This window comes from Adiantum capillus-veneris, chromosome 3 (genome assembly GCF_014529385.1).
Source record: "Adiantum capillus-veneris isolate H3 chromosome 3, ASM1452938v2, whole genome shotgun sequence".
Lineage (NCBI taxonomy): Eukaryota > Viridiplantae > Streptophyta > Polypodiopsida > Polypodiales > Pteridaceae > Adiantum > Adiantum capillus-veneris.
Window position 1 is genome coordinate 174,057,516 of NC_140933.1, and position 20,921 is coordinate 174,078,436.

At 41.8% G+C, this 20,921-nt stretch overlaps 1 long non-coding RNA gene across 4 annotated transcripts in view; it reads right to left on the minus strand.

The window, feature by feature from the left end:
* Nucleotides 1-205: 205 nt before the first annotated feature.
* Nucleotides 206-20,921, minus strand: part of LOC147462210 (uncharacterized) — a 40,540-nt gene continuing 19,824 nt past the window's right edge. Inside the window, exons 2-3 of one of the 4 annotated variants that reach the window (XR_015187688.1) lie at nucleotides 4,313-4,358; nucleotides 206-462 (exon numbers count right to left, since the gene is read on the minus strand). This is a non-coding gene — a long non-coding RNA (uncharacterized LOC147462210). Of the gene's footprint in view, nucleotides 463-4,312; nucleotides 4,359-5,959; nucleotides 6,793-13,586; nucleotides 13,978-20,921 lie in introns of those variants that run through there. The other 3 variants (XR_015187690.1, XR_015187691.1, XR_015187689.1) reach the window with 3 other exon arrangements.

Genomic DNA, 20,921 nt, shown 5'->3' on the forward strand with positions numbered 1-20,921 from the left:
CGTAAACAAATTCCAAAACCATAATCATAATTAAATTCTCAAAATTTAACCTTAAGCGGATTCCAAAAAGATAACCATAACCAAATTCCCAAACCATAATCATAACCATAACATGATTTTAAAACCATAACCATAACCAAATTCAAAACCATAACACAATTAAAATCATAACCATAAACATAACAATGTTCATAATCATAACCAAAAACCAAAACTGAGCATGCATGAATATATCCAGAACCATAGCCGGTGTCTAAGTATACATGAACCAAAAGCATAAACATAAGTATCTCTATCAAATACACTCGATGAAAACATATACATAAACCATACTTGTCAAGGTAATTCCTTCCAAGTTACGGCCTCTCCCTCATCTTGAAGCTGGGAGAGAAGAGCTGATAATCCATGCTTGAATCCATATTTTTCTTCTTTACATGTCGAGGGACGCTTCATGGCAAGACCCTGTAATATAAAATACTTAACCACATAAGATAAACATTAGAAAAATATATATACATATTCTATTTAAATAGTGTATCACACTTATAAACTCATGTTGAAGAGTCTTGTAGCCTCCACTCCCAAGATGAGAAGATCCTATAGACTCCAGGCATGCTTTGGCTGCATCTCGCTGCTGAAACCTGTCTGGATACTCATGCGTCTCTCCTGCAATCCCTATCCACTTCTCTGTGTCCAACTATGTCGGCTTTGGCTATTTATTCGTGTATCTATCTTGTGCCTCTGATTGTCGATATGACATCGTCTCAATAGCCACGCCCAAGATCCAGTTATTGGAGATTGGATCGTATCTATCTGCTTGCATGTACTCTCTATGAATGGTATCAATGATGTAATTCTTTCTCTCGTGATACTAAGCATCCCAATGCTCCATCATTGAGTGACCAAAATTGCATTGTATAGAGCTAACAAACCCTCTGTTGCATGGCCTTTCCGACCCTATCCATAATCGGTGCCCCATCTCCGGTTTTGTGCACCTTGCTAGGATCAAACTCATGTGATCCCAAAGGTGTATGTGGTGTGCTAAGCAGTGTACTATCTACTATAGAGAGATGTATCGGTATTGGTAGCGCCACAACAACCATTGCTACCACCTGAACAACGAGACCTGCATCATCTTGAAGAAGAACGAGAGAGCGTCGTTTTGAAGAAGAACGAGACCTACACATGAACATGTCTTTATTCTTAGAATGATTGGAAAGTGTCGTAGAATCTATGCAAAGAAAAAATTCCCTTGTGTGTCCTCTCTATACCTATTTGATCGGCATTTGGGACATTGTTCCAAATACTCATACTTATTTTGCAAGAGTACACAATCATTAGGACATGCATGAATTTTATTATAATCCATCCCCAAGTTTGTAAACAGTTGACGGTAGATCGGGTAGGGGACATGTGATTGCCTTCTGACAAAATCTTCTTGTTGAGCAATTTGTCAATACCACTTAAACAATTTAAATAAGAACTTTTGCTTTTCAAGTAAATTAGTATGTCATATATATATACACATGAAAATCTCTGTGACACTCATATGTCATATATATATTTACTTGAAAAGCTATGTGACACTTGTGCCGGACCATCCATAAATAGATTGTAGGTTAAGCATTGTTGAAGACATAAGAAGAATAGAAATTTTGGCACCATTGTAAAGCGGCATGTGGGCAAGAGTTCGAATCATCTCTCCTTTCTCTTTATCATTCTGATCCCATTGTTGTGGACGGGATGATTGAGGTTGAGAGGTAGTGTTGCCTTCACTGCTAGCGCTTTCTCCACTGGGTCTTTCAATGATGGAGTCCATGTTAAAGAAGACATCCACCAACATTTTTTCCATCTCAACTTCTTAGAATGTGGCATCGAGTGTTGGTGGTGGTGGACTCCACCGATGGCAGCTTATTTGATATTCGCCTCATCATGTGTTGAGTCCGTGAGATGAAATTGGAGCAAAATCTAAGAGTGGGGATTGACTTATTATCTCCTGACCATGAGATTGATAACGCGGATATTGTAGTTGCTCTACGAAAAAAATACCGTTGTTGCGTATATATTGACCACAAAATTTTCAGTTTTGAAAGATTTGATTCTTACATAGCATACAAGGGTATGTCATCCTATTGTCCATAATTAATCTCAAGACAAATTAATAAGTAATAGTGAGTGCACATTGATAGACTGTTATTCCAGCGTATAACAATTAACACATCAGTTTGAACAAACCCTAATAAGAGTCTAACCTAGAACTCCTAACGGCCAAACTAATTTGATTAATTTGTTGATTGGCTAAGTTGATTTAAAGTTTCAAATACTAATTACATTTAGAGTAGTCAAACCCTAAGCCAACTTAGAGCGGGCAAACCAAAGGATGCCAACCATAAGCATCCAAGCATGGCCAAGACTAACCAGCCAAACCAAAATCCATTTGCCCCTTACAGTTTCTACATTGGCATAGTGTCAACTACCTCACATTCTCTAGCCATGACCTATCCCCGCACACCTCGGTCTAGAGGTGCACGGAGATCAAGACCATCCGGTTATATTATCGTCTTTATTGGTCAATGACTATATTTGTGGGTGCGATAGAAGTACACACCCATGTTTACATGAAAATGCATGTAGAGGCCCTAACACTCTACGCGGCTTCATATGGTCAACCCTAAGCGTCTTTACATGACCAACCCTAAGCAGATTGACATGGCCGAACTGAAGCGTCTTTATACGAATAGTCCTAAGCGCCTTTACAAGGAAAACTCCTAGCAGACAAAGCAAACGTCGCTAATCACCATAAGCGGATTGAAACAGCCCAACCGCTTATCTTGAGTGGCTAACCCTAAGTAGATTATTGAAATATCTAAACTAATGCGACACTAAGCTAATTTAGAGCAGCTAAATGAAAAGTCACTAACCGTGAGTAGCCAGCCCTAAGAGGCTAGCCCTAAGCGGACTGAAACAACCAAAGTACAAAGAACTAAAACCTAAGCAGCTAGCCCTAAGCGGCCAACCCTAAGCGACTAAACAATGTATACCCAAATGACTGAACTAAATATTTCCTGAATTCGTTTAAAGCATCTCTACATGGCTAGCCCTAAGCATCTTTACAAGACCACCTAACGGGTAAAGCAAACGTTGCTAACCCTAGGCAGCTAACCCTAAGTAGACTGAAGCAGCCCAACCACTTACCCTAAGCGGATTATTGAAATGGCTAAACTAAGCCAATTTAGAGTGACCAAATCAAAGTCATTAACCATGAGCAACTAGTCCTAAGCAGTTCTAGCCCTAAGCAGGTTGAAACATCCAAAGTGCGAAGAACTAAAACCTAAGCGACTAGCCCTAAGTGGCCAACCTCGGCCAATCCTAAGTGTCTTTACATGGCCAGCCCTAAGCGCCTTTACAACGCAAACTCTTAGCGACCAAATCAAAATCCGTTTTACCCTAAGAGATTTAACACGCATCACCAACTCCTAGCGGCCAAAAATCAGAAGCCGCTTTACCCTAAGCGATCTAACACAAACCGCCAACTATTAGTGGCCAAACCAAAAGCCACTAACCCTAACTGCTATACCTTAACGGATTGAAACAATCAAACTAATGCGTCCAATTAAAAGCCAATTTAGAGCGAAAACCAACAATCAGTCAACTTTACATGACCAACTCCTAACAGCCAAACTAGTACTACAAGATAGCCAAATGGATTAAGATGGTCAAACTCTAATAATATAACCTAATTGAAAAGTTATAAACAGATTAAGACGGGTGAACCCCTAACAATCTAACCTAAACAACAAGGTTTAAAAACAATCAAAGATGGTCAAATGAAACCCTAACACTAAAACATAAAACTATATCAACCTCTAACATATCACATTCTAACACTAATATTTACAACCACTTTGCATTTGGTATATAACTATTTATGATTTATTTAATATTTAATATTTAAATATTTATGACTAACAAATTTCAAAAGTTTCTTTTATTTAATATTTATGATTAACAAATTTGAATATATTTGTTTATGAATGACAACATTTAGTCAAAATTTAAAATTAACAAATTTAAAATAATTTTTTTAAATTTAATATTTTATTTAAAAATGCGTCTGCGCACATGTAATGTGTTTAATTTATGTGTAAATATATGTGTATTTGTATTTATTTATGTGTTTATGTGCATGTGTGTGATTGTGCATGTGTGTGTGTGTGTGTGTGTGTGTGTGTGTGTGTGTGTGTGTGTGTGTGTGTGTGTGAGAGAGAGAGAGAGAGAGAGAGAGAGAGAAGAAAAAGATAAGAGTACTCACATTGAGCCTATGTGAGCACAAAGAGCTTGAGAGATTGCTGCAAAACCTGCAAGAAAACACACACACACACACACACACAAATACAAAATAATCTAACATAAATTTGGGGAAAAAAAAACTTAACTTCTTGTTGGCAGGAGAGTGTGTGTGGAAATCTTAAGCCGAGTGAGCCCCAGAGTTGCAAAAAAATTGGTAGATATGGCAGAGTTAGCAACAAAGGAGCAAGAGGAGAAGAGCAAAAATGGGGGGAAAATGCAGAAATAAACCCGCAGGTTCTGTTTTGCAGGTGGCGTCGATACAGGGATCAGAATAAGTGTCAGTATGAGCATCGATATCAACGTCAGTATTTGCATCAGTATGCTTATCGAAATAAGCATCGGTATTTAAAAATTGGATCTCCATATCGACGTCCACCAACGACATCGATAATTTGGCGTTGGTAATGAATTGATTTCTTGTAGTGATTAGATTTTCATGGCCTATATTGGTCTAGCACTCCCTAGAGAGGCTCTTTTTAAAAAATGGATTGCAATATAGCTAGCATGCACCTTTGAAATGTACGTTTCATTGCATCAACTCTTCATGGCCCTTAGCAGGTGAAATATACTTCATTTGACATTTTTATTATTTTGGGCAATGTATCATGACGTAAAGTTATTGATGGTGTCTAGGGTTTTGGTAGTCTTTATCAATTTGTTGTTCCTTGCCTTGGAGTTCCATGAAGGCACCTTAGCATAAGCTCTAAAATGAAACATCTCAATGCCCTATGATAGTTTAATGTTCAACCATATTTATTTTTCCCAAGGCGATTAGTCATCAAAAGCTTCTTATATCAAAAAGGTTATTAATAACATCCCAATATAGATGTTATATTTACATTGTGGCCTACTTTAAAAACCCATCCCCCTCTATTGTACATACAAAAGTAGGCACCTTTTAGTATTAATAATTCTCTCTCGTTAACTCACGTGATGTGATACACATCTTAAGAAGTGATTGCCCTAGGTTATTATGTAAAGCTAAGAACTAGCTTTATACGTCTTTCTCATGACGCATTTAAATTAAATGAAATGATTAACATCAGGAAATTGTTATTAATTTCATAAAATGCACAAAAACCTTAAATGATCTAAATTTGACTCGCTTTAATATATATTTAAATAAATTTCAAATATAAAAATCCTCTTATAAAGCCTGGTTTTTGTGCATATCATAGATCAGCACAAAAGTGCTAGCACATCAATTTTCGGAGATCAAAAAACTCTTGTCAAAGAATTGATGATGTTTCAATGCAATTTCAGTCCATATTCAATTGAAAGGCTCAAAAGAAAAAATTAAATATTGAATGTTGAGTCTTAGCATAAAATCAATATCTTCTAGAATTTATCAAAGAGATTAAATTTCCACTACAAAAAGTAAAAATAAAACCAAAGGTGGTCCCATTGTGCTCTTGTCGGGACTTGGCCAAGGTTTTGATTTTTTTATCATTTTTACACATAATGTCTCTCAAATAAAAAAGGGAAATCTCTAGCATGCTCAATCCTGAGCCTATAAACAAACAAGGTGACCGGTCAATTGGCATTCTAAAACAATTTAATGCAATGGAGCATATGAGACTCTTAGATGGAAGGATTCTTTTATAAACTAAAATATCAAAGAAAATGTCCATTAGTCAATACTTCACATCAAATGTATGCCTAGCTCCCTACTACATTAAGGCTTGCTTTAGAAACCAAAATACTCTCCTCGTTGTTTATTGGAGAAAACATGGAAATTGTGTATCAAACCAACATGAGGTAATATATTCTCTTGAGACTCTTTCAATGGTGGTACGAGTTCAAAACCTTGCTATAAATTAATTGTCTATAATCTTGTATGAGACTCATTGATTTTTCCAAAGGTTCTACTGGGGTTTTGAAAACATCCCAAGCCATTTTGTAAGAATATTCGGGATGGGCCCAACCCGATTCCATGGACAACTAACAACAATAAGGAGAAAATGGTCCCAAACGTCTTGGAAGATTTATGAGACACTAGTACTCCCAGCGGCCTCTCCCTCCTTTTGTGTGCAATGGCTTTCTCTCTCGCTAAGTGCACAAGGCCGCAATGCACACCATCCGAAGCTAGCCGTTGAAGGAGTTTCCATTATGTGTTCGCAGGAGGGGGCCAGAATCTCTTCTCCCATTATAATAGTATACATTTTCAAAAGGAGGTTTCAAAACCTTGTTTAAATACACGTAGCATTTTATCCAAAATTGAAAAAGACCCATGTTGAAGATCTTGTTTTTGGTATCAAACTAGGCTAAACAACATGATTTAGAGGGGAATGGTCCTACGTGTGATGATATAGACATCCATATGCTAAAATGTACCATGAAACTTAGCCTTCTTGTTTGATGTTATGCGCTGAAAAGTAAAACCAACTATTTGAAAAGGCCTTTTGACTCCACAGAAAAGCTTTATTGGCATGTTCCAAGTCCCTATAGTAATAGCAACAATCCAACCAAACTTGGGCCCAGTTAGCAATCCTTTTACCAACTTTAAAAGTCATGAATTGATGGGGTTGAAGTTTATTCTCTTTCAAGATTTTCAACTAAAACACACCTTTATTTGAAATATGTGCATGTGCGCACGCGCACACACACAAAGGTATATATTGTTTATGTATGTATATACGCATTCGCATACAAACTCAAAAATCTTTTGTTTGCATATGATGGGGTGTGTGTGTGTGTGTGTGTGTGTGTGTGTGTGTGTGTGTGTGTGTGTGTGCGCGCGCGCACTACATGTCTGTATGTGTGTGTGGTGGTGGGGCGGGCGGGGGGGATTTTGAATTTTATGACCTTAATTCATGAAAAAAAAGTTAGCTTCACCGCCGAGTTAACCCCGATGGAAGTGACTCTTCGAAAATTAGTTCTCCGAAGTCAACACAAAATGAAAGGGAATCAATCACCTATTTTGGCTACTTCAAATATGGATAATGTGTCACTACCAATGTGCCATTGCCGTATAAGGAACTCTCTCTCTCTCCCACAAGACAATCTTAAGATGCTTTTCAAGAGAGACGTTTTCAAACAAGGCATTGCCCTTGAAAACGCTCTAAACATTTTGAGAGTCAAGAGCCCTTTGCGCATTGTTGGTATTTTGGGATTTCAAAACATACCAATACCATTTGGGCCCCGGAAGCTGAGTCGGAACCAAAGAGAATCCCTCGTAAGGACCTTGAAACTAGAATGCTTTCATTATCAATAATATCCCTAATAAGAAGGATTTTATCTTAAAAGAATATCCTTGTGGTCGTTTTATTTAAAAGAGGGATCAATTTTCATGGCACATGTCGAGCCTCGACTCAAAGTGAATTTCAATTGCAAGCCCCTTGAGCAATTAGGGTAAAGGAACCAATTATGAAACATGCCTCAATTTGTAGACAAAAAATTGCAATGCTTGAAATCTTACATATGTGTCCTTTTGTAATTTGCGGAAAAGTGTATCATTATTGGGCCTTGGCTGTCTCTAATGCTTGAAATCTTACGTATGTGTCCTTTTGTAATTTGTGGAAAAGTGTACCATTATTGAGCCTTGGCTGTCTCTAATGCATCAAGAAGCCTCAAAAAATTAAATTTCCTTAAATGGGGAATAAAGTTTTAACTTTATAGAATATGAATGTTGGTATTGATTGATGCAACTTTTGATGAGAAATCTAATGCAATTTTCACATTACAAAAAGGACTAGATTTATTTATAAACACACAGAAACACACCCCACCTTTATTAAATAAAAAAAAAACTATTTCGCAATGAAGTGTGTCTAATATGGCTCCTCTACCCTACCAAAAGTTTCATAAGATGGAAACTATGTCACAACTTTGAGAGGCCCTTGGCCCTGCCCAAATGTTTCTTAATTGATTGTTCCACTAGCTAGCGGGATGGATATGATGGAAGATGGCGACCCTGTTGCTTTTTGTTGGTGAAAGTATCAAATCGAGGTGAGCTTTATTACACTAGAGTGCAAGGGCACCAATAAGTGAGGTGACTTTGCAACATTCACCTATTTGTCACCTCGAATACCGGTAGCTTAATGCTATTATGACCATAGAACCACTTCCAAGTATTAGGGTTCAAAACCTCCATCAAAATTGTAACTACTCTAGTGTGGAAAAGCAAGGTATGTCACAATGAGCTAATCAAGAGGGAAGGTTGGGGGGTGGGCGAAGGGCCCCTAAAAAAAGATTGATAAAATCGCTCACTATATCGGCCGAGGCCTTTCAAGTTAAGAAATGCAATCACATCGGCCTCCACCACCACATTAAATACGGTGCACATCTTGGAAACCCCTCTATCATAGAGGGTCCTTGAACCACCCTCTACATTTTGGAAGGCCTTCTAAATTGGAAATGACCTGCTAGAGCAAGTCAACTAGACCCTTTTACCTCTTATCAAAAGTTTCTTTTTTGTCCTCGTTTGGCATCTCCAATGGGACCCCACCTATCTACTTGGTAAGAGATCACCAATGGGAATGCACAACCTTCAAAAGGTGGGGCTTCCAATTTGGAAGGCCCTCCATTTTGGAAGGCCTATGTGCAGACGCTCTTACCTTCCAGACATCCTGTCACCTTCGATAGCTGGTTGGAGAAGCGCCTTTCACATTCTCCCCTCCAATTTGGAGGCAAAAGGAAATGCATCATTTTCTCAATGGCAATTACAACTGGTGTATGGGGCTGCCTTGCTCAATTGGATGGGCCTCCAACAACACCTACGGCGGGATTATGGGCAGCTAAAAAAGTCGTGGGTGTGAACCCCTATGAGACCTCAAAGAAAGGCGTTGTGGTAACTCTCTCTCTCTCTCTCTCTCTCTCTCTCTCCCCCCCCGTGTGTGCGTGCTTTTACTCTTAGTGGGAACTCATCCCGTGAAGGTACCATTCGGCTTTAGAACCTACGCGCGATGTGGGGCAACTGGGTGGGTGGCTGGCTCTCGAGTCTCAAGAGTTTGAAATGCAAAAAGCAGAAAGACGCCAAACGGTAGATGGTACACTTTCTTTGTCATGTGACATTGTGAGGCAATGCATATCTGCATGGGCATTGGGCAATGGCAGCACGAGAAGAGGAAACCCCTCCTCTACTACAAATTGTCCCCTCCCCTGCCAGTTGGTTTTGCCAGGCTCGCTTTATTACGTTGTTAGCCAGCCATCCAGCCAGCCCTTCACCGCCACTTTTCAGCCACTAATTGGCTCCCTCGCTCCAGGCTCATACTCCCTTTACCAAGTCAGACAGCTGCCCTCATGGCACCCTTCTACCTCTTCCTGCTCCTCCAGACCACCTTCCTCCTGCAGCCCACCTTCTCCCTTAAGCTCATTGTCATCGGCGACTCCACCGCCTCTGACTACTCCAATGAACAGTCTCTATACCCCCAGTCCGGCTGGGCCATGTTCCTTGGCGACCAATTCAGCCAGAACTCTGGCATCACAGTCCGCAACGCTGCAGCCTCCGGCCGTAGCTCCAAATCTTACTACGAGGAGAATCGGTGGGAGCAGGTCAAATCCAAATACCTCAGTGGTGGAGACTATGTCTTCATCCAATTCGGTCACAACGATCAGAAGGATGACTCTCGCCACACTGATCCCTTCACCACCTACCAGCAGTACCTCACAATCTATATCAATGACGCAAGAGCTGCCAAGGCGTACCCCGTGCTTCTAACGTCCATGCCCAGGGCTGTCTGGTACAATGGTGCTCTCGTGCAAACGCTCGGCGACTATCCTGCGGCCGTGCGTCAATTAGCAGCAAAGCTCAGTGTGCCGCTCATTGACATGAATGCAGATGCAACTGCACTCTTTAACAAGCTTGGCCAGCAAGCGACCCAGAACAATCTTTTTATGTGTCTGCCAGCAGGCAAGTACCCCAACTACCCCAACGGCATCACAGACACGACCCACTTGCAGGTGGCGGGAGCCAAGCAAATGGCGGCGCTTGCTGCGCAGGGCATAGTCAAGGCCAGTCTCCCCATCGGGGCATATGTACAAACCTCAGATCTGCACTGAAAATGCTAAAAGTGGTTAGTAAACCATTCATGAAGGATCCATGAAGTCAGAAACAGAAATAGGCACAACGTGTTGCTCAACGTGTACATTTTCATGGTTACGTACACATACACTTGGAAATTGTTTTCTATTTATTCAGAGTGAGATCTTCCAATGGAGTAGTACAAGAAAATACTCCCCCATTTGGACAAGGCAAATATAAGCTGTAGTGGACACCCATAAGTCACAAGCATGACAGTACTCCATGCTTTGCAATGCTTGTCATAAGACATTGACACTGTAGTTTCTGCTCTGAGCCCTCCTAATAGAAAAGAACCTTGGGAAACGAAGCAACTCTCTCTCTCTCTCTCTCTCTCTCTCTCTCTCTCTCGGGATTGTTCCTATGATGTTATAAACTTCTCTCCTCTTCTCTCTCTCTCTCTCTCTCTCTCTCTCACACACACACTCCCGAGTTCGTTGTACAAGGAAGCCAAAAATCAATCAGCTGTTCATTCGTCTCTCATGATGCACAGACACCATGTAAAATCGGCTACCTCACTCAACCAAGGAAGCCCATACATGTCATGCATGCACTTACCCAAAAAGCTCTGCCAGTTTGCAGAATGCTTCCAAACCATGCAAAGCTATATCATAAATAAACAACAAACCATGAGCATGCTGTTTGTTTGCCTCTTTCTTCTTCTCTCCTCCCTTATTCCCTCTACTCCACACACTTGAAACTATAATTCAGAGCAGGGCTCTATTTGCACCCCCTTGGAGCTGTAATCTTCACAGTACGATTTTAACATACCTCACAAGCCTAACCTAGAAGCACACTGATGAAGGGCATATCGCATCTGCAGAAAAGCCAAAGGGACTACAAAGCTTCAAGAACATTCAACAGCTTCATCGGTTACAATGATCAGAAGCCAACTTGCAGTTGAACATGTTAAATCACAAAATTGCTCCGAGGTCCATCATTGACAGAACGTAACAAGGAAAAAGTCGATTTTTGACAGTCTGGTGGATATTTGTAGAAATATTTGCTTTTGCTTTCCCCTTTGCCAATTTGATGGTTTACTCCTGCCTTTCGTTTCTTGACGTACAACTCCAGCCTTGCCAGCGAATATGGCTGCTGTCATATTTCTCTCCAACATCTGTTGGCTTCGCATTAGGTGATGCTCTTTAGGCTCTCACTGGAGACAGATCTTATCAAGGATCCAGCACAATCATCTCTGGCTGCAGTTTACCTCGTAATAGGTCCACCTGTGCCCCTAGCCTTCGATTCCCTGTCTCACTACAAACATGTCGAACCTGGCTTCTGTAAGTATGACATGGATGACAACCCACCACCATGACTAAGCCCTGTAGCATCCTCATACACAGAGAGAGAGAGAGAGAGAGAGAGAGAGAGAGAGAGAGAGAGTTCACCTGCTAGATCTTTGGCAAATGTTAATCATGTAGGGCTTATACGTTTGGAGGCAAGCGCATCCCTCCATGCCTAATGATTTGGCAGGTGCCTTTAATAAACATACATGCATGTAGAGGAGTAAGCTTTCTCACAACAAATACTCTGTACTTTTTCCACTATATCAGCAGTGACGATTTACTGCCCTTTCAGTTATGGTGTAGTAACGAGACAAGAGGCCTGCTCACATTATAACTCCACATGGTGACACATCCATTGCTGTGACCAAGCCATAGCCACAGGGAACACAGTGAATGGGGGCTTGGAACAGGGGGACGCACGTTCTAGATAGGGGAACACATTCCCTACGTTCGTCCCCATTTGCATTTCCTCGTGGGATTCCAGACAGGAGGGCCTGTTCCATCTTTTTTGTGAGATTTTTGTGGTGATCAACAGAGCACGACATTGGTGTCTACAAAGGTTGCATTGGGTAACCACATTGGTGTTGTAATATGCATCATGCACACTGATTGGATCTTTCTAGCACTGTAATTCAACGTAATGACCATGAATCTTTCTGGAGTTGTTAGCGACTATCACAGCTCTGTAGTTAGTAGCCACTAACTATATATGTTAAACAACCCCCCGTCTGCCTCCTCACACCCCCCCCCCGCGGCAAAAAAATTTCTACTCCGGGTCCCACACCCATTCCCTGTTCCCTAATCCTAGCAGTTACGCTGATCCCCGAACCCTGTTCCATGCAGCTATGGACCAAGCCCAACAATTGCATTGTCTAAGGATTCATTTGCAGGACAGCACACCATCCAAGCTGTGTTTTGTGCTGGGCAAACAACGTACATGTGCTAGTGTCTTGGTATCTGAATGCATCATATTTATTCTCTGAGAAAAGTATACAATAATAAGGAGGAAATTCTCAGCTTCAAATGATAGAATGATCCCTGCACATTGAAGTGAATAATGCAACAAACTCACTGCACCGCACTTCTTTTACTATCAAATATTTCCATACTCCTACAAGCACTTGATACAAAAGCAGGCCCCCAAAAGCTCCATCTGCAAAAAACTTCATGCCCCAAAAGTCGATTGCTTTCATAAAGTCAGGCAAAAAGCTGCCATGTCAGCCCAGGAATTGCAGCGGGAATCTCAGTGCGTTTTGCAGGTGTCCATCCCGCTGGTAAGCGTGATCACCCTCAATTACGCCGGCAAACAGATATAAAGGCCACTCCTTACCCTTCTTTCTAAGGCGTACCTTCTCAAATCTAAGAAGCACCCAATCATCTTCCTTCAACTGCAAGTCGCATTGATGCTTGTCTGCTGCCTTCTTATGCTATACTTGAGACTTCAACAAAGCCTTCTTAACCTTGACACAGGCAGTCTCCTAATCCTGTACAAAGTGATCTGCCTAAAATATCATCCTTGGTCCATAAAATGGGCGAGGGCGAAACCTTTTTGCCACCCTCGGCAATCTCAAATGGTGCCTTCCTTGTCACAGTGTGAGGCTTGAGCAGTGTTATTGTAAGCAAACTCCACCAATGGAAAATACTTCTCCCAATAAGACCCGTTCTCAGAGATATAGCTGAAACCCGCTTGCCACCTAGCAAGGCGTAAACTAACAAAAATACTATAGACACAACTAAACTTGAAAAAAAAGGAACTGCAACAAACCAAACTCAAGGCAATGGAGAGGCGGTGTTACCCTTCCAAAAGTATTGGCCTTCAAGACGAGCACCCCCAAAGGGTATTTGTTTCTTTATTAATCAAAAGGTAGGTTACAACTCCCGAGTGCTCTTCCTCTAAGAACTCCACAGGCTCCAAAGTACATCTGTGTGATGATTGGTGTGAGGATTCTACGTACTAATCCTTTATTAAGTACTTAAACTCATGATTAAGACTTAAGAAACTGAATTGAACTCAAAGAAAGACTCAGAAGACTCTGTGTTTGATTGATTGAAAGTGTGATACAAGGGCTCCTTATATAGGAGACGAAGAGACACAAATGAAAAGACACGTCTCTTGGTGAAGAGACATGACTTTAGATGTAAAGACACATCCTTTCGGCGAAGAGCTGCAACCATTGGACGAAGAGTCGCACCCATAGAGCGAAGGGGTGTGACCAGTCGTCGAAGGAGTGTGGCTTTTGGCGAAGAGGCACGTCTCTTAGGCGAAGGGGTGTGACCATCCAAGAGTAAGGGTTCTGCTTGGCATGGCACTTCGCATATCTGCATCAATGAGTAAGTATTGTAATGTAGTTAAGTCACAAACGTGACATTCCCTCCCTCTTAAAATAAAACCCATGTGTCAAATGAAAGTCTGCCGTTTGTCGAAGAATTCTTGGAGGAGGTGAGGGTATTGTTGCATTTCTTCATCAGTTTGCCAAGTAGAATCTGACTCATGTAAGTCCATCCACTTAACAAGAAATTTAGTTATGATCTTTTGTCTAGTTTCTTTTTTACGAACATTGAGAATCTTTTCTGGGACAAGAATTATGTGTTCATCCTCAATTTCTGGCACATAAGAAGATGAGTCTGCAAGAGGCGAATCTCCTTGAATATATTGTTTGAGCCAAGAAATGTGAAAAGTTGGATGAATTTTTCCCCATGAAGGCGGAAGTTCCAACTTGTAGCTGAGAACTGAATTCTTCTTGATGATCTTGAAAGATCCATTGAAGCGAGGTCGCAAGTTTGGAAAGACTGACTTCACTGTTTTGTAGCGATGGGGTGCTACATACAATAAAACCAAGTCACCTTCTTTAAATTCTGCATATCGATGATGCTTATTTGCCTGCTTCTGATAACTTTGTTGAACATGTAGCAATTTATCTTGAATCTGTAGAAGGACATCTTGCATTTCTTGAACCAACTGATCTGCTAACGCTACTTTGTGTTGAAGAACAAAGTTCGTACGCACAAGAGGAGTATGTCCATATGCTGCTTGAAATGGTGTCATTCGAGTTACCGAATAAGGAGAGTTATTATAAGCAAACTCCACAAGTGGCAAATAATCCTCCCAAGATGCTAATCGAGTCTTAATGTAATATCGGAGCATCTCTTCTAAAATTTGGTTCACTCTTCTGTTTGAGGATGGTAGGCTGAACTGAACAATAGATTGGTGCCAAGAGACTTGAATAGTGATGTCCAGAAATGTCCTGTAAACTTTGGATCTCTATCGGATATGATGGATTTTGGTAATCCATGCAATCTGAAAATATGTTGTACGTACAGTGTTGCAACATCCGGGGCAGAAACTGTTTTCTTGCAAGGGATAAAATGCGCCATTTTGGAAAATCAATCAACTACCACCAGAATTTGAGCATTGCCTTTAGGTGATCGAGGCAAAGTGGTAATAAAATCCATGCTAATACTTTCGCATTTTTCGTTAGGCACGGGTAAAGGTTGAAGTAAACCTTGAGGTAACTGTCGAGAAGCTTTCATGATCTGACATGAGTGACAAGCTTTCACAAACTTAATAACATCTGCTTGCATCTGCGGCCAAAAATATGCTGCTGACAAAAGCCGATATGTTTTGTTAACTCCAGGATGTGCAGTAAAAGGTACTTCATGATGTTCTTGTATCAAAATCTTCCTCAAAGATACTTTGTGTGGAACACAAATACGATCCTTATAGTAGAGTAACTCATCCACAATTGTATATGCTGATAACATATTCATCTCTGAAGGAGTGGGACTTAGAGATTTGAGGGCTTGAAAAACATCTCCAAAGTCTTTATCTGTCACATATTCATTCTTGAAACACGCAGGAATTTCCACCTGCACATTTGTTATGGCAAAATTGGTTGCTTGAGGCATGTGGCTCAAAGCATTTGCTACCACACTTTGTAGACCAGGCATATACTGAATCACCATGTGAAAATTTGCCAAAAATTCAACCCATCTTCCTTGACGAGGATTCATCACTGGTTGAGTAAAAATATACGTCAAAGGCTGATGATCTATTTTAACCACTGAATCTGCGCCAAAAAGGTAATGTTTCCAAGTGCGGTAAGCATCTACGATAGCCAAAAATTCCTTATCATATACTGGGTATCGCATTTGTATTGCTAAAAATTTTCGACTGTCAAAATCAATGACACGATCATTTTGCATGAGAACACCACTTGATGCTCGATCAGAAGCATCGGTCATCACGTCAAATGGTTGAGTAGGATCTGCAATTGCTAAAACAGGAGTTGTCGTCAGCATGTTTGAGTTCATTGAAAGACTTTTCTGCTTCAGGAGTCCAATGTAGCTTATCCTTCTTTGTCAATTCCGTTAGAGGAGAAGCAATATCTGAGAACTTATGGACTTTGGTGTGATAAAAATTAGCAAGACCCAAGAAAGATCGCACATCTGTAATAGTGAGAGGTAAAGGCCAGTCAACAATGACCTTAATCTTCTTTGGATCCACAGCAATCCCTGTAGCAGAAATCACATGTCCAAGGTATTCCATGTGATCCTTGAAAAACTCGCTTTTCTTCTTGTTGATGTACAATATATTTGCACATAATGTCTCAAAGACAATCTCCAAGTGTTCTTTGTGATCTGCCATGGTTTTACTGAAGACAAGGATGTCGTCGAGGTACACAATCACAAATTTATTCAAATAAGGGCCAAAAATTTCATTCATCAAGGTCATAAAGGTTGTTGGGGCATTAGTTAACCCAAAAGGAATGACCAGAAATTCATAATGACCATACTTTGTCCGAAAAGCTGTTTGTATTCATCGCCAATTCTAATGCGAATCTGGTGATAACCTGACTTCAGATTGATCTTGGAATAGACCCTTGAACCCAATAGTTGATCAAAGAATTCATCGATGGGAGGTAAAGGAAATTTGTTTTTTATCGTCAGCTTATTGAGAGCACGATAATCAATGCAAAGACGCATGGAGCCATCCTTCTTTTTTACCAATAAGATTGGAGCGCCAAAAGGACTTTTGCTGGGACGGATATGACCTTTATCCAATAAATCTTCCAATTGTCGCTGAATTTCTTGAGATTCTGAATATGAAACGCGATAAGGAGCTCGAACTGGAGGAGGTTGTTCGGGAATCAAATCGATTGTATGATCCACAGGACGACGAGGAGGTAATGTAGTTGGGAGCTCATCAGGAAATAAGTCCATGAATGGTTTAAAGAAGGGCTGTTGCAAGTAAGCAGTGGGTGATGTTGAGGATTTTGATGTTTCTTCCGTTCCTGCTTCTTTTTCTCGCAACATAACCAAGGCTGTTGCACAATCACGCTTGCGAACCAAACGCTTAACTTGTAAAGCTGAGACCAAGGTGATAGACTTTGCATTAAAAAGACCACGAAGTTCCACTTCTCAATGATCATGATAAAGTTGAATGGAATGATCTCTGAAACTGATGACAGGATCATACTGATACAGCCAAGACTGACCAAGAATTATGTCGTTGTGCGATAAGGGCATTACTGCAAAGCTTAACTGATCCTGGTAATCCTGAATTTGAAATTGTAACTGTTGAAGTTTCCTGTTGCAGTTCAAACATGAACCATCTGCAAGTTCCACTTGAAAAGCTTCCAAACTCTGTTGGGTTGGTAGGTAAAGCTTGCTGACTAAAGAAGTGCTGACAAAATTTGTGGAACATCCACTATCTACGAGCACATTGATTGGATGTTGACCAATGAAACCAAGAAGACTGAGCACCTGGTTAGAAAGATCAATAGGAATTGAGGTGCGATTGTGGGCATTTAGCATTAAGGCGCTAACCACTTTGGATACTCGAATCGCACGAACTGCTTGTTTGCCTTTGTCCTTTATAGGAGGTGGACAGTGTTCTGAATCTGTACATGACTCCATATTTGAATTTTGCCGTATATTTGAAGGGTTTGGGCGCTTCGGGCATTCATACCACCTGTGTGATCCACCACAAATTGTGCACAATCCTGTGCTGTTGGACTGAGAGGTGGAGGGAGCAGATGAAGAGGCTTGTTGCTCTACTGAACCATTACGACGGCCGTTACGTCGACGGTCGGACAAAAACTGTCCTCGATTCCGATTGTTGTTGCTGGAAGAGGAGCCATTATATGAAGCTGCTGCTTGTCCAGAGAACCGAGGCCGAAAAGACTGTTGTCTGGAAAATTGTTGTCCAGAAGACTGAGGCTGCTATAGTGAGCGCCGATTAGGATTAAAGTTGCTTGGGCGACCACGTTGAGAAAAGCAGCCACTGGTTGAAGACTAATTGCCCATAAATGAGGTCCGTGTTGGACGACGATTGTCGTCAAGCCGTTCGACATAAGCAATGGCAGCATCTAGTGTAGTTGGGTTAAACTTTTTCACATCATCCTTCAGGTTGGGTTCTAGTCTGTCGATGAAACTGTGTAGTTTATCCGAGGAACTGAGGGTCTCTATCTCCAGAGTTAGCCTTTGGAACTCTGTGATATACGCGGCCAAGGAACCTGTTTGGTTCAAGCGGCGGAGAGCAGACCGGGCATGAAAGTCCGCATTCGCAGGTTCAAATGCTTTGTGAATGGAGCGCCAGAATTTGTCCCATGAAGGGGTGCGTTTACCGTCAGCAACTCTACGTTGCCACCACGGGAATGCTGTATCTTTTAATAATGAACTGGCTAATGCAACTTTCTTACTTTCCACCAAGTCCGTATTGACCTCCATCTTAAATATCCATTGGTCTAGCACGCGCTTGTCGCGGCGACCATTGTATGGTTCTGGTAGCTTAACATCGAGCTTCATTTTCTATGCGGAATTAAAAAAATTATAAAGAAGCTGTAATTCATTATTGTCTACCTCTGCTGTAGGATCTAGTAGTCTTCGTGTGCGTCCACTGAAGCTTCTGAAGAAGAGGGTGTAGCAGCAGAAGGGTTTGCTCGAGAAGAAGTGTGTGTCTGCTGCATCTGCTCCAAACGAGTGTTGAGGGAAGCAAGACTTGTTGTAAAAGTCTGTTGTAAAGCTTCCATTTGTTCCTTGAGGAGAGCAAGCATCGGTGTCTGCTGGCCATCTTCTTCTACTTGGGACGTCGACATAGTTCTGCCTCAGAGAGAGTACCGAGGAGAAGCTGGAGAAGTATGGGGCAAGTAGACAGGAGAAGTTGTTTCTGACGATTTGCCAAGCTCTGCTAGGAAGTCGGAATCGAAGTCCGAATCCTCGAGATCCTCGATCTCTTCCACTGGAGGAGTCTCTGCTGGAGCGGGCGACAGAGGTGTGTACTCCGGAAAGCGTAACTTGCTGTGAACACGTCCAGGGGCTGGAGAGATATAATATTGTTGACAACGTCCACCCTGCACTCTGTCAGTGAGTAGGCAAGATGGGGGTAGCGCCCAAGTATAAACTCGTAATGCTGAAGGTGCTGAGAGTCGCAGGTGAGAAAAATATGCCACACCATCCAAGTCTGGAACTGTGTCTCGTGGCGGTGGGTGACGTAAAGTAAATATTCCTGCTGGACCGGCACGGCCTGTGGCGCGGGAACACGTAAAGGGACGGGTTCTGGAACGGGTTCTGGAGAATCCGGAATAATAATGACCTCGAGTGCGGGTGCGGTCAATTGTTCGGGCTCCGAAGTATCGGAAATAAGGATTACTGCGGGATCAGGTACGCCAGCAAACTGCGTCAGGAATCTTGTCTATGTACGAGAGAAAAGGGATTGAAACGTCGAAGGCGTCGTCTGCCATGTTGGCGAAAAATCCCGCGCGCGCACAGGAGATGGCCAGATTTTGAGCGCTGAAAATTGGCAAAAGAAAGGACGGCACCCGATGCTCACGCTGGTTCGAATTCAGCATTGCGCTGGCTGGTTTGGGAGGCTTCTTTTTTTTTAATGTGTGGAACCAAAAGGGTGCCCACTTGCACCTATTGGGCGGCCGGCCAAGGTTTTTTTTTAATTCTTAATGGGTGGCCACTAGCAATAAACTGGAAATAAAAACGTTGGCTGGGTGACGTTTAAAAAACGCTACGCTGCTGCTTGCCGTGCGTAGAGAAGCGATGCCAACGTTGGGGTGCAGCACAAGGGGTGCCGGATGAAGAGGCACGCGATGTGCATACACCAGGGCCGGATACTGCCTGGAGGTGCGACCCTTCATGTGAAAATGTGCAACCCGTCCACTTGAAGAGGCACCACTTGATGGAGAGGTATGCTCCAGAATTGCAGCCGGTATGCCGCAACATACATCTCCGTCTTTTGTCTACTACTTGACTTTATTTAAGTAGAAGAGAAGGTTACCTCATGCAGGGTTTGTGCATTGACCATCGTTCCTTTGCTTCCATGCAACTTCGGGAAGGGGGGGAGAGGGTAGCGGCGAGGGTGAGAGGCTCACAACCTTCGGGTCCTGGAAAAATTTTGCTCTGATACCACTGTGAGGATTCTAGGTACTAATCCTTTATTAAGTACTTAAACTCATGATTAAGACTTAAGAAACTGAACTGAACTCAAAGAAACACTCAGAAGACTCTGTGTTTGATTGATTGAAAGTGTGATACAAGGCCTCCTTATATAGGAGACGAAGAGACACAAATGAAAAGACACATCTCTTGGTGAAGAGGCATGACTTTAGATGTAAAGACACATCCTTTCGACGAAGAGCTGCAACCATTGGGCGAAGAATCGCACCCGTAGAGCGAAGGGGTGTGACCAGTCGTCGAAGGAGTGTGGCTTTTGGCGAAGAGACACATCTCTTGGGCGAAGGGGTGTGACCATCCAAGCGTAGGGGTTCTGCTTGGCATGGCACTTCGCATATCTGCATCAATGAGTAAGTATTGTAATGTAGTTAAGTCACAAACGTGACAATTGGCACGCGGTCCAGACTCTTATAAAGGCCCTTGTGCTTTAAAAGCACAATCCAAAAGCATTACACTCATCCAAAAGCAATAGCAAGTATGTTTTTCCTTTCAAAATCCCAAAAAACACGCTTTTCGACTTTTTCCCGTGTTTCAAAGAACTGTAAAAATTTCTTCAACCATTGAGAATTTGGGCAATGCTACAGAAATCAAAGTAGAATCTCTCGACGAGCCCTTCGCATTGACGCGAACGTCAATCACAAACACACTATTGCAACAGATTATGCATATACTCTCAATGACAAACACTTCACAACATAAATTTTAACCCTACTAGTTGTTGGGACAACCATCTTTCAAATCCGCAAAACAGCACTTGATGTGACAATCATATTTCAGATCCACAGAGCGGTAAAACAACT